The 12,850-nt window shown below is 44.9% G+C and overlaps 1 protein-coding gene across 2 annotated transcripts in view; it reads left to right on the plus strand.

The window, feature by feature from the left end:
- The window catches only part of DPP10 (dipeptidyl peptidase like 10), a 634,899-nt gene that overhangs the window by 216,759 nt on the left and 405,290 nt on the right, over positions 1-12,850 (plus strand). The window lies entirely within an intron of this gene.

Consider the following 12,850-nt stretch of genomic DNA (forward strand, 5'->3'; position numbering starts at 1 on the left):
GGGAATATTAATGAGATTTGAGGGGTTTTTGAGTGTAGCAGTTGAGGGGTTCAACTTACTACAACACGAGGGTCCGGGATTGGGAGAAATTTATCTCCTGCGACTAGGAGAAGGAGGATAGAAAGAGTGAGCAGATGGTTCAATGATTGGTGAAAGTGTCTCTTGTATTGGATGGTGTGACTGAATGGATCTGTGCAGTTTAGGATTGTGAAAAGAGCATAAGTGCTATACACAGGAGAGGAGAGGACAGAGGGGCAGATATGCATGGAGTGTAAAGAGCTAGTGCAAGGACGGTGGATGTGAGTGACTGCAGCAGCCATGATATACATTATACAAATGCATATGGTGAATATTTGTTGCAGTCCAAATGCACTGGGAATAGGTTTCTTTAAATGTCTTACCTGTCTCTTGCCCTGTCTAACTGCCATGATTAACTGCAAGTCACTTAGAAAAAAATGTACTTGGAATAAAAATAAAATGTACATAAATGCCACCCCTACATAAATGGATAAAAGGATAATGTCTGGACTTGCCCCATATCTGAGGATAATATCCTGACCTGCCCCATTTCTGAGGAAAATGTACCCCACCTGCCCCATATCTGAGGATAAAGTACCAACCTGCCCCATATCTGAGGATATTGTACCCGACCTGCCCCATTTTTGAGGATAATGTACCCGACCTGCTCCGTATCGTAGCATAATGTCCCAATCTGCCCCATGTCTGTGAATAATATCCCAACGTGCCCCAAACGTATGGATACTGTCCTGACCTGCCCCATATGTGAGGATAATGTACCGATTTGCCCGAAATCTGAGGATATTGTTAACTTCTGCCCCATATGTGAGGATAATGTACCGATTTGCCCGAAATCTGAGGATATTGTTAACTTCTGCCCCATATGTGAGGATAATGTACCAATTTGCCCGAAATCTGAGGATATTGTTAACTTCTGCCCCATATCTGAGGATAATGTAACCAGTCTGCCTGATATCGATGGATAATGTCCTGACCTTCCCTATATCTGAGGATAATGTAGTGATCTGCTCCATATCTGAGGATAATGTCCCAACCTGCTCCAAATCTGTAGATAATGTCCGAACCTTGCCCAATATCTCTGAATAATGTCCCGACCTGCTCCATATCTGTGGGTAATGTCTTGATCTGCTGTATATCTGTTGTGGTAGTTCAACTCACTCAGCGGTACATGAAAGTAGAAAACAGAGGAATACTTTCTTTTTACATTTTTAGTTGGTTTATTATACGGTGACATACAACAACAAGAAGGGGACAATAAAATACAGCCCTTCAGGCAAAAACAGGAAGGCAATAAAGAAAAGAAAAATTCTGTTCACAGTCCATACATTTGCGGGGAACTGCCCGCTCCGGAGCAGCACGGGTGCAGTCTTTCCTCCTCAGGACACAAACCACTGGATATCCTCTCTCCAGTCTTTCTGAACTCAGACTGCCTTTTGAGCTCAGCTATTTAATCCCCAGACCACACCCTGGGGTGGAGATAAGGTGGACATTCCCCCACCCGCTCTATGGTTGTCCACATTAAAGCCATTCCATTATATAAATTAGCTTAAACCCTCACGGCACTTAGTGTGCTGGGGGATAAAACTCTGGGTTTTATATCACTGATGCCATTAAACATAGTGACACATTTCTCCCCTCCAGTACTTTACCAGTGACTTTGTCACATATCCCCCTGACCAAAGCCTGGGGTTTGTCACCTTGACTCTCTAAGCAGGCAGGTCTGGGCAGGGTATCTGCATTCCCGTGCAACATCCCTGACCTATGCTTGACGTGAAAATTGTAGTCTTGGAGGCCTAAGAACCACCTAGTTACTCGAGCATTGTTACACTTTTTTCCCTCAACCATCTCAGAGGGGCATGGTCAGATGCTAGCTTAAACCTACAGCATAGCAGGTAATATTTCAGGATATCTACTGCCCACTTTATAGCTAACTATGGCCTAGTTTCTCTCGCATGAAGAGTGCTTCTGGTTAAGATACCGGATGGGCTGCTCTTCCCTATTTACTTCCTGAGATAGCACAGCTCCCAAGCCAACTTCTGACGCATCTGTCTGGACCACAAACTCTTTCCCGAAGTCTGATGTGAACAGAACTCGATGTTTACAAAGAGCCTGCTTCAGCTCTTGGAACACCATCTCAGTTTCTGAAGACGATTTAATGATCGACGATCTTGTGCCTTGAAGGAGGTCCGTCAGTGTTGTGGCAATTATGGTGAAACTTGGGATAAACTGCCGCTAATAACCAACAATTCCAAGAAACACCCTCACTTGCTCCTTGGAAAGCGGTTTTGGCCACTTCTAAATTGCCTCAATTTTGTCTACTTGCGGCTTGATTTTGCCCCTCCCGACGACCTAACTTAAGTATTTGGCCTCTTCGTTCCCTATGGCACATTTTGGGGGTTTTACGGTGAACCCCTCATTTCTCAATGCATCCAGGATTGCCTGTAACTTTGGTAGATGACTACCACAGACCGAAGGACATTCTGGTGCACTGGAAACACCCATCATGCGTCGAGAAGGTTGTCTTCTCATTGGCACTCTGGTACATGGGGATCTGCCAGTAGCCCTTCGTCAGGTCGAGGGTTGCAATGTACCTCACGGTTCCTAGCCTGTCAATGAGTTTGTCCACACAGGGCATCTGATACTCATGACATTTGGAGATCCCAGTCAGCCTGCAGTAGTCATTGCAAAACTGCCACTCACCATCGGGCGATGGAACTCAACCATCCACATTTCAACTCCTCAATCACCCCAAGGTCTAACATTCTCTTCACCTCATTTGATATCATCTCCGGACAACTTATTTGATATTATCTCCCGACGTGCTTTGGTAATTCTATATAGTTAGAAACACGTGTGCACATCCGTATGAGGTGCACGGGTAGGTTCCCAAACTGTAATCAGCAAATAATACAAAACCCGGCACTCAACTTTGTGGTGTGAAGAAACGAAAGATTTATTATCCCAAATCAGAAAACGTTTCGGTCCCACAACTGGACCTTCATCAGTAACGTTTACTGGGACAATGTATAGATTCAAGTGGCTATATGGCCCGGAGGTTGCTACCAATATAGTATTGGATATCCAGAGAGAAAAGTTACAGCCTATATGGGTGCTGTCATCGCGGCGTCCACCGCTGAATAGCAAGTCTTGCTTGCTATTCAGCGGTGGACGCCGCGATGACAGCACCCATATAGGCTGTAACTTTTCTCTCTGGATATCCAATACTATATTGGTAGCAACCTCCGGGCCATATAGCCACTTGAATCTATACATTGTCCCAGTAAACGTTACTGATGAAGGTCCAGTTGTGGGACCGAAACGTTTTCTGATTTGGGATAATAAATCTTTCGTTTCTTCACACCACAAAGTTGAGTGCCGGGTTTTGTATTATTTGGTAATTCTATATGGCCTGAGGTTCACCCTTATGTGAGGTTCTGTCAACACATCATGCTCCACCACTGTAACAACCCCGCCGTTATCTCTGCATGGCCTTCCATTCCCCACCTGCCTGTTACATCAACTCACTCACCCAGTGCCATGCTGTGAGATCTGTCTGCTGCCAGCTCCATGCCATGTGCTCCATGGCCGCTTACTCTGTGTACACTTCCTGGCTGTGTGCATAGGGGGGCGGCGCCAGCAACTCCGGATTCTTATTGAGACTGTGTGCACCTCCCTTAGGTGTTCCTGGCCAATAGTAACATAGTAACATAGTAACATAGTTAGTAAGGCCGAAAAAAGACATTTGTCCATCCAGTTCAGCCTATATTCCATCATAATAAATCCCCAGATCTACGTCCTTCTACAGAACCTAATAATTGTATGATACAATATTGTTCTGCTCCAGGAAGACATCCAGGCCTCTCTTGAACCCCTCGACTGAGTTCGCCATCACCACCTCCTCAGGCAAGCAATTCCAGATTCTCACTGCCCTAACAGTAAAGAATCCTCTTCTATGTTGGTGGAAAAACCTTCTCTCCTCCAGACGCAAAGAATGCCCCCTTGTGCCCGTCACCTTCCTTGGTATAAACAGATCCTCAGCGAGATATTTGTATTGTCCCCTTATATACTTATACATGGTTATTAGATCGCCCCTCAGTCGTCTTTTTTCTAGACTAAATAATCCTAATTTCGCTAATCTATCTGGGTATTGTAGTTCTCCCATCCCCTTTATTAATTTTGTTGCCCTCCTTTGTACTCTCTCTAGTTCCATTATATCCTTCCTGAGCACCGGTGCCCAAAACTGGACACAGTACTCCATGTGCGGTCTAACTAGGGATTTGTACAGAGGCAGTATAATGCTCTCATCATGTGTATCCAGACCTCTTTTAATGCACCCCATGATCTTGTTTGCCTTGGCAGCTGCTGCCTGGCACTGGCTGCTCCAGGTAAGTTTATCATTAACTAGGATCCCCAAGTCCTTCTCCCTGTCAGATTTACCCAGTGGTTTCCCGTTCAGTGTGTAATGGTGATATTGATTCCCTCTTCCCATGTGTATAACCTTACATTTATCATTGTTAAACCTCATCTGCCACCTTTCAGCCCAAGTTTCCAACTTATCCAGATCCATCTGTAGCAGAATACTATCTTCTCTTGTATTAACTGCTTTACATAGTTTTGTATCATCTGCAAATATCGATATTTTACTGTGTAAACCTTCTACCAGATCATTAATGAATATGTTGAAGAGAACAGGTCCCAATACTGACCCCTGCGGTACCCCACTGGTCACAGCGACCCAGTTAGAGACTATACCATTTATAACCACCCTCTGCTTTCTATCACTAAGCCAGTTACTAACCCATTTACACACATTTTCCCCCAGACCAAGCATTCTCATTTTGTGTACCAACCTCTTGTGCGGCACGGTATCAAACGCTTTGGAAAAATCGAGATATACCACGTCCAATGACTCACCGTGGTCCAGCCTATAGCTTACCTCTTCATAAAAACTGATTAGATTGGTTTGACAGGAGCGATTTCTCATAAACCCATGCTGATATGGAGTTAAACAGTTATTCTCATTGAGATAATCCAGAATAACATCCCTCAGAAACCCTTCAAATATTTTACCAACAATAGAGGTTAGACTTACTGGCCTATAATTTCCAGGTTCACTTTTAGAGCCCTTTTTGAATATTGGCACCACATTTGCTATGCGCCAGTCCTGCGGAACAGACCCTGTCGCTATAGAGTCACTAAAAATAAGAAATAATGGTTTATCTATTACATTACTTAGTTCTCTTAGTACTCGTGGGTGTATGCCATCCGGACCCGGAGATTTATCTATTTTAATCTTATTTAGCCGGTTTCGCACCTCTTCTTGGGTTAGATTGGTGACCCTTAATATAGGGTTTTCATTGTTTCTTGGGATTTCACCTAGCATTTCATTTTCCACCGTGAATACCGTGGAGAAGAAGGTGTTTAATATGTTAGCTTTTTCCTCGTCATCTACAACCATTCTTTCCTCACTATTTTTTAAGGGGCCTACATTTTCAGTTTTTATTCTTTTACTATTGATATAGTTGAAGAACAGTTTGGGATTAGTTTTACTCTCCTTAGCAATGTGCTTCTCTGTTTCCTTTTTGGCAGCTTTAATTAGTTTTTTAGATAAAGTATTTTTCTCCCTATAGTTTTTTAGAGCTTCAATGGTGCCATCCTGCTTTAGTAGTGCAAATGCTTTCTTTTTACTGTTAATTGCCTGTCTTACTTCTTTGTTTAGCCACATTGGGTTTTTCCTATTTCTAGTCCTTTTATTCCCACAAGGTATAAACCGCTTACACTGCCTATTTAGGATGTTCTTAAACATTTCCCATTTATTATCTGTATTCTTATTTCTGAGGATATTGTCCCAGTCTACCAGATTAAGGGCATCTCTAAGCTGGTCAAACTTTGCCTTCCTAAAGTTCAATGTTTTTGTGACTCATAGTAACATAGTAACATAGTAACATAGTTAGTAAGGCCGAAAAAAGACATTTGTCCATCCAGTTCAGCCTATATTCCATCATAATAAATACCCAGATCTACGTCCTTCTACAGAACCTAATAATTGTATGATACAATATTGTTCTGCTCCAGGACTCCCTGACAAGTCCCCCTAGTGAAAGACAGGTGAAACTGTACAATATTGTGGTCGCTATTTCCTAAATGCCCAACCACCTGCAGATTTGTTATTCTGTCAGGTCTATTAGATAGTATTAGGTCTAAAAGTGCTGCTCCTCTGGTTGGATTCTGCACCAATTGTGAAAGATAATTTTTCTTGGTTATTAGCAGAAACCTGTTGCCTTTATGGGTTTCACAGGTTTCTGTTTCCCAGTTAATATCCGGGTAGTTAAAGTCCCCCATAACCAGGACCTCATTATGGGTTGCAGCTTCATCTATCTGCTTTAGAAGTAGACTTTCCATGCTTTCTGTTATATTTGGGGGTTTGTAACAGACCCCAATGAGAATTTTGTTACCATTTTTCCCTCCATGAATTTCGACCCATATGGACTCGACATCCTCATTTCCTTCGCTAATATCCTCCCTTAAAGTGGACTTTAGACAAGACTTTACATAGAGACAAACCCCTCCTCCTCTCCGATTTTTACGATCCTTTCTAAACAGACTGTAACCCTGTAAGTTGACTGCCCAGTCATAGCTTTCATCTAACCATGTCTCGGTTATTCCCACTATGTCAAAGTTACCTGTAGATATTTCTGCTTCTAGTTCTTCCATCTTGTTTGTCAGGCTTCTGGCGTTTGCGAGCATGCAGTTTAGAGGATTTTGTTTTGTTCCAATCTCCTCACTGTGGATTGTTTTAGAAATGTTCTTACCTCCCTTCAGAGTATGTTTTCCTGGGTCGTCTTTGTTCGAGTCTAATGTTTTTCTTCCCGTCCCCTCTTCTTCTAGTTTAACGCCCTCCTGATGAGTGTAGCGAGTCTTCTGGCGAATGTGTGTTTCCCAGGTTTGTTGAGGTGTAGTCCGTCTCTGGCGAGGAGTCCATCATACCAGTAATTCACACCGTGGTCCAGGAATCCAAATCCTTGTTGTCTGCACCATCGTCTTAGCCAGTTGTTTGCATCAAGGATCCTGTTCCATCTCCTGGTGCCATGCCCGTCTACTGGAAGGATAGAAGAAAAAACTACCTGTGCATCCAGTTCCTTTACTTTCTTCCCCAACTCTTCAAAGTCCTTGCAGATTGTCGGTAGGTCCTTCCTTGCCGTGTCATTGGTGCCAACATGTATCAGAAGAAATGGGTGGACGTCCTTGGAGCTGAAGAGCTTTGGTATCCTATCGGTCACATCCTTGATCATCGCACCTGGAAGGCAGCATACTTCTCTTGCAGTTATGTCCGGTCTGCAGATGGCTGCTTCTGTGCCTCTCAGTAGTGAGTCTCCCACCACCACCACTCTTCGTTGCTTCTTGGCTGTACTTTTTGCTGTCACTTGTTGCTGTGTGCCCTTTTCTTTTTTGCTTGCTGGTATTGCTTCATCCTTAGGTGTGCCATCTTCATCCTCTACAAAGATTTGATATCGGTTCTTCAGTTGTGTGGTTGGTGATTTCTCCTTGGTCTTCTTGCTTCTTTTGGTCACATGCTTCCACTCATCTGCTTTTGGAGGTTCTCTGACACTTTTTCCACCTTCTGTGACCAGTAGAGATGCTTCTGTTCTGTCTAGAAAGTCTTCATTCTCTTTGATGAGTTTCAAAGTTGCTATTCTTTCTTCCAGACCCCGCACCTTTTCTTCTAAAAGGGCCACTAGTCTACACTTCTGACAGGTGAAATTGGATTCTTCTTCTGGTCGATCTGTGAACATGTAGCACATGCTGCAGCTCACCATGTAGGTTGTCACATCTGCCATGTTGCTCCTAGATCCTGCTGACTTGCTGTGTGTTTTCCTTCTTGTGTAATCTACTCAGCCAAGCTCTCTTGCAATAATGTCCTACAGGCAAAAATTCGCGCGCCGTAAGGTGCACGGTTTGGTGATGCTTTCGAAGCAGCTGGTCCCGGCTGTACCCAACGATCTTCTAGCTTAGGGAGACTTCGCTTCTCCCAGAAGGCACCTGGAATATGCAAATTAGCCTCCTGAAGCTTGAATCCCTGGTTTGGTGATGCTTTCGAAGCAGCTGGTCCCGGCTGTACCCAACGATCTTCTAGCTTAGGGAGACTTCGCTTCTCCCAGAAGGCACCTGGAATATGCAAATTAGCCTCCTGAAGCTTGAGCCTTGAGGCCTTGAGCCTTGAGACCTCTGATACTTAAGGCATCCTCACCCATTGGAGGATGCCTGAGCAAACTATTCCCCTCAGTTAGCACTTGCTACTGAGCTGCCAGGTCGTGTCTGTTACCTGTCTCAGAGGGCTGCAATTAGCAGGCCTTCATCCGTGTTCTGTTTGTGTATCCGTGTCCGTTCCTGTCTGAACTCTGGTCTATGTCCGTTCCTGTTCCTCTTTTGTCTTTAGTCATTTCCCACTCTGCTGTGTTTACCTTCGCCTTATCTTTCTGCTCTGTTCGCCACTGACTGTGGCTCTGTTTCTCACTGCTCAGTTCTGCCACAACCTGTGGTTCTGTGCCTCTCAGCTTTGCTCTCGGCTCTGCACTCTGTGTCTTTGCTCTCAGCTCTGCTCTCTGTAACTTTGCTCTGCACCCTGTCCTTGCTCTGCACTCTGTGGCTTTGCTCTCAGCTCTGCTCTCCGTAACTTTGCTCAGCACCCTGACCTTGCTCTGCACGCTGTGGTTTTGCTCTGCGGCGCCACTCCGCTCTCGCTCTGCGGTTCTGCTCCTTGCGGTTCTACCTGACTCCGCCTCCCGCGTTTCTGCACGTGGTTCCGCCTCTCTGCTCTTAGCTCCGCCTTCTCCTTTTCTGCTCTTAGCTCTGCCGTCTCCTTCTCTGCTCTTAGCTCCGCCTTCTCCTTCTCTGCTCTTAGCTCTGCCTTCTCTTTCTCTGCTCTTAGCTCCGCCTCCAGCATCTCTGCTCTGCCTTCTCCTTCTCTGCTCTTAGTTCTGCCTTCTCCTCTGCTTAGCTCCGCCTTCTCTACTCTTGCTCCACCTCCTGTGGTTCTGCTTTTCATCCGCTCTTGCTCTATCTCTGTTCAGCAACTTGCCGTACAGGTCTCTACCTGTTTCCATATACTCTCCAGTCTGAACAGGATCTTACCTGTTTTCATACACCCGCTTGCATACCAGTTCCTACCAGAGTATCAGCCCTGTCTGCCTGTCTGCCAGAGTGCCAGACGTGCCCGTCTGCCTGCCTGTATCTCCGTCAAGCCAGTCTGCCCGTCAGGGCCTCTGCTGTACCCGTCCGTCAGCCAGTGTCACAGCCGTGCCTGCCTGCCTGTGTCTCGTCCCCAATGGGATCAGCATCCACAGTCCGACTCCACCCTGGAGTGGCACCTGGTAGCTTCCTATTGCACAAGTCTGACCTCACCATCAGAGGCTCCAGCAAACACCTAGGAAGCTACTTAGTTACACCCCTTTCAGGGAAGTTTGGGCTGTGGTCCAGTGGGGCCACACCCCCAGACGCCCGCACCAACTAGTCTCGGCGCGAGCGTTACAACCACCTATGTATGCCCTGGCAACTCCGAGAACAGGTCACGGTTCTGCTGCAACAGCTCCCGACACTGTTGTCTCTGGGCCAGCTTTAGTGTCTCTGCAATGGTGACATTGTCCACCGTGGCTTTGAGACTGGTTCCCAGGTAAGGGGTTTCCAGCGATGCCCGCTCTCGCCATGGCTTGAGCAAGTTCACATGGTATACTTAGTACAGCTTTCTTCGACATGGCCTTCGTGTGCCTTGTAATTCACATCTCCCAGCTTTTCAACCACCTCGTATGGGCCTTGCCACTTGGCTATTAACTTGTTCTCTTGCGTGAGGACAAGCACTACAATGCGGTCCCCAGGCTGGAACTGCTGCAGTGTCGCAGAGCGATTATACACCCTTGCCTGTGCCTGGGGAAAATGCTCCTTCACGATACTCATTACTTTACTGTTCTATGACGCTCCAGTGTGGCGTGACCTCAGCTTCCCGGATTTCCTTGTCGATGTCCAAGAACCCTCGCGGATGTCGACCATTCAGGAGCTCGAACGACGAGAATGCAGTGGAGGTTTGAAGGACTTCTCTGAAGAAGAGCAGAAACGGAAGGAGATAGTCCCAGTCTCGACTGTCCTTTTCAATGACCTTCTTGAGCATCGATTATAAGGTCTTATTGAAGCATTCTACTAGGCCGTTTGTCTGCGGATGATACAGTGGGTACAGAAAGTATTCAGACCTCTTTAAATTTTTCACTCTTTGTTTCATTGCAGCCATTTGGTAAACTCAAAAAAGTGCATTTTTTCTCATTAATGTACATTCTGCACCCCATCTTTACTGAAAAAACAGAAATGTAGAAATTTTTGCAAATTTTTTAAAAATGAAAAACTGAAATATCACATGGTCATTAGTATTCAGACCCTTGGCTCAGTATTGAGTAGAAGCCCCATAGCATGATGCTGCCACCACCATGTTTCACTGTTGGGATTGTATGGAGCAGGTGATAAGCTGAACTTGGTTTTCTCCACATATACCGCTTAGAATTATCACCAGAAAGGTCTATCTTCGTCTCATCAGACCAGAGAATCTTATTTCTCATAGTCTGGGGAGTCCTTCATGTGTTTTTTAGCAACCTCTATGCGGGCTTTCATATGTCTTGCACTGAGGAGAGGCTTCTGTCAGGCCACTCTGCCATAAAGGCCCAACTGGTGGAGGGCTACAGTGATAGTTGACTTTGTGGAACTTTCTCCCATCTCCCTACTGCATCTCTGGAGCTCAGCCACAGTGATCTTGGAGTACTTTACCTCTCTCTCACCAAGGCTCTTCTCCCACGATTGCTCAGTTTGGCTGGACAGCCAGGTCTAGGAAGACTTCTGGTAACATAGTAACATAGTTATCAAGGCTGAAAAAAGACATTTGTCCATCCAGTTCAGCCTATATTCCATCAGAATAAATCCCTAGATCTCCGTCCTTTTAAAGAACCTAATAACTGTAAGATACAATATTGTTACGCTCCAGAAAGACATCCAGGCCTCTCTTGAACCCCTTGACTGAGTTCGCCATCACCACCTCCTCAGGCAAGGAATTCCAGATTCTCACTGCCCTAACAGTAAAGAATCCTCTTCTATGTTGGTGGAAAAACCTTCTCTCTTCCAGACGCAAAGAATGCCCCCTTGTGCCCGTCACCTTCCTTGGTATAAACAGATCCTCGGAGAGATATTTGTATTGTCCCCTTATATACTTATACATGGTTATTAGATCGTCCCTCAGTCGTCTTTTTTCTAGAGTAAATAATCCTAATTTTGCTATTCTCTCTGGATATTGTAGTTCCCCATCCCCTTTATTAATTTTGTTGCCCTCCTTTGTACTCACTCTAGTTCCATTATATCCTTCCTGAGCACCGGTGCCCAAAACTGGACACAGTACTCCATGAGCGGTCTAACTAGGGATTTGTACAGAGGCAGTATAATGCTCTCATCATGTGTATCCAGACCTCTTTTAATGCACCCCATGATCCTGTTTCCCTTGACAGCCGCTGCCTGGCACTGGCTGCTCCAGGTAAGTTTATCATTAACTAGGATCCCCAAGTCCTTCTCCATGTCAGATTTACCCAGAGGTTTGCCGTTCAGTGTGTAATGGTGATATTGATTCCTTCTTCCCATGTGTTAATAACCTTACATTTATCATTGTTATACCGCATCTGCCAACTTTGGGCCCAAGTTCCAAATTATCCAGATCCATCTGTAGCAGAATACTATCTTCTCTTCTACTGACTGCTTTACATAGTTTTGTATCATCTGCATATATCGATATTTTACTGTGTAAACCTTCTACCAGATCGTTAATAAATATGTTGAAGTCATGAACCGAGGTTGTTTGGTTGGCCCTGTTTTTTTTTTCTGAAGGGGATTTATTTATATCCCACTTCCTTGTTGTGGTTTGGAACTCGCAGCTCTCTGGCGCCCCCTTACCCTCAGGTCAGTCATGGAACTGCACCTAGGATAATTAGTCACCAAGAAGGCTGCCTGCTATGTACTGGTTGTGGGGCACACACTGCAGTAAGGGTGATATAATTATTCCTAGCTGCAGTCGAGCAATACACTATAAAAAAAAACCTGTTCCGTCTCTGCCAGCATTACCCACCAGCGCAGGACACTTCTGCTGCCACCAGCTCCTGTTCCTTAATTAATAATGGGTCAGGAGCCAACCCAATTAGTAGCGTAATTTACTTCAGAGGATGTGAAAGTACGTTATAAAGCAAGGAGAAAACAAAACTAGTAATTTTATATATTTTACTCCAAAAGTAGGCAGGGTTTACAAAAGTGTAAAAAGATATTATAAAATGAGACAAGTATCGTATATACAGACAATTACAAAATAAAAATGGATTAAAGGAAGAAAATAGACTTACAGTTCTCTCATATCATGGCTGACCATGCAGCTGGGTGGAGGGGAGCATTTGTCCCAATGCATCACAGATGTGTCCCTCAGCTAGTTCCTTGGAAAAAATGTAGTGCAAAATGAGCTCCCACTCACTTATACCCCCTGGTCATGAAATCACTGAGTGGGCAGAGTTATGGAATGCACTCCTACTTTCTCAGAGGGACTCAGAGATTTGGTACATTCATATCTGCCGTAGCTCCAGGATCCATCCTCGTATAGTGACAACGGAATTACCATTGATCTTGTTTTGAGATTAGCATTCTATTAAGACCAAACATGACCTGGCTATGCAAAGCGAGTAAGCAGTAATTCGTTTCTCGGATACTAATGGTACAGGAAATTAGAAAATGCACTAGGTGGTGGCCT

This window comes from Ranitomeya imitator, chromosome 7, assembly GCF_032444005.1.
Source record: "Ranitomeya imitator isolate aRanImi1 chromosome 7, aRanImi1.pri, whole genome shotgun sequence".
NCBI classification, from domain to species: Eukaryota; Metazoa; Chordata; class Amphibia; order Anura; family Dendrobatidae; genus Ranitomeya; species Ranitomeya imitator.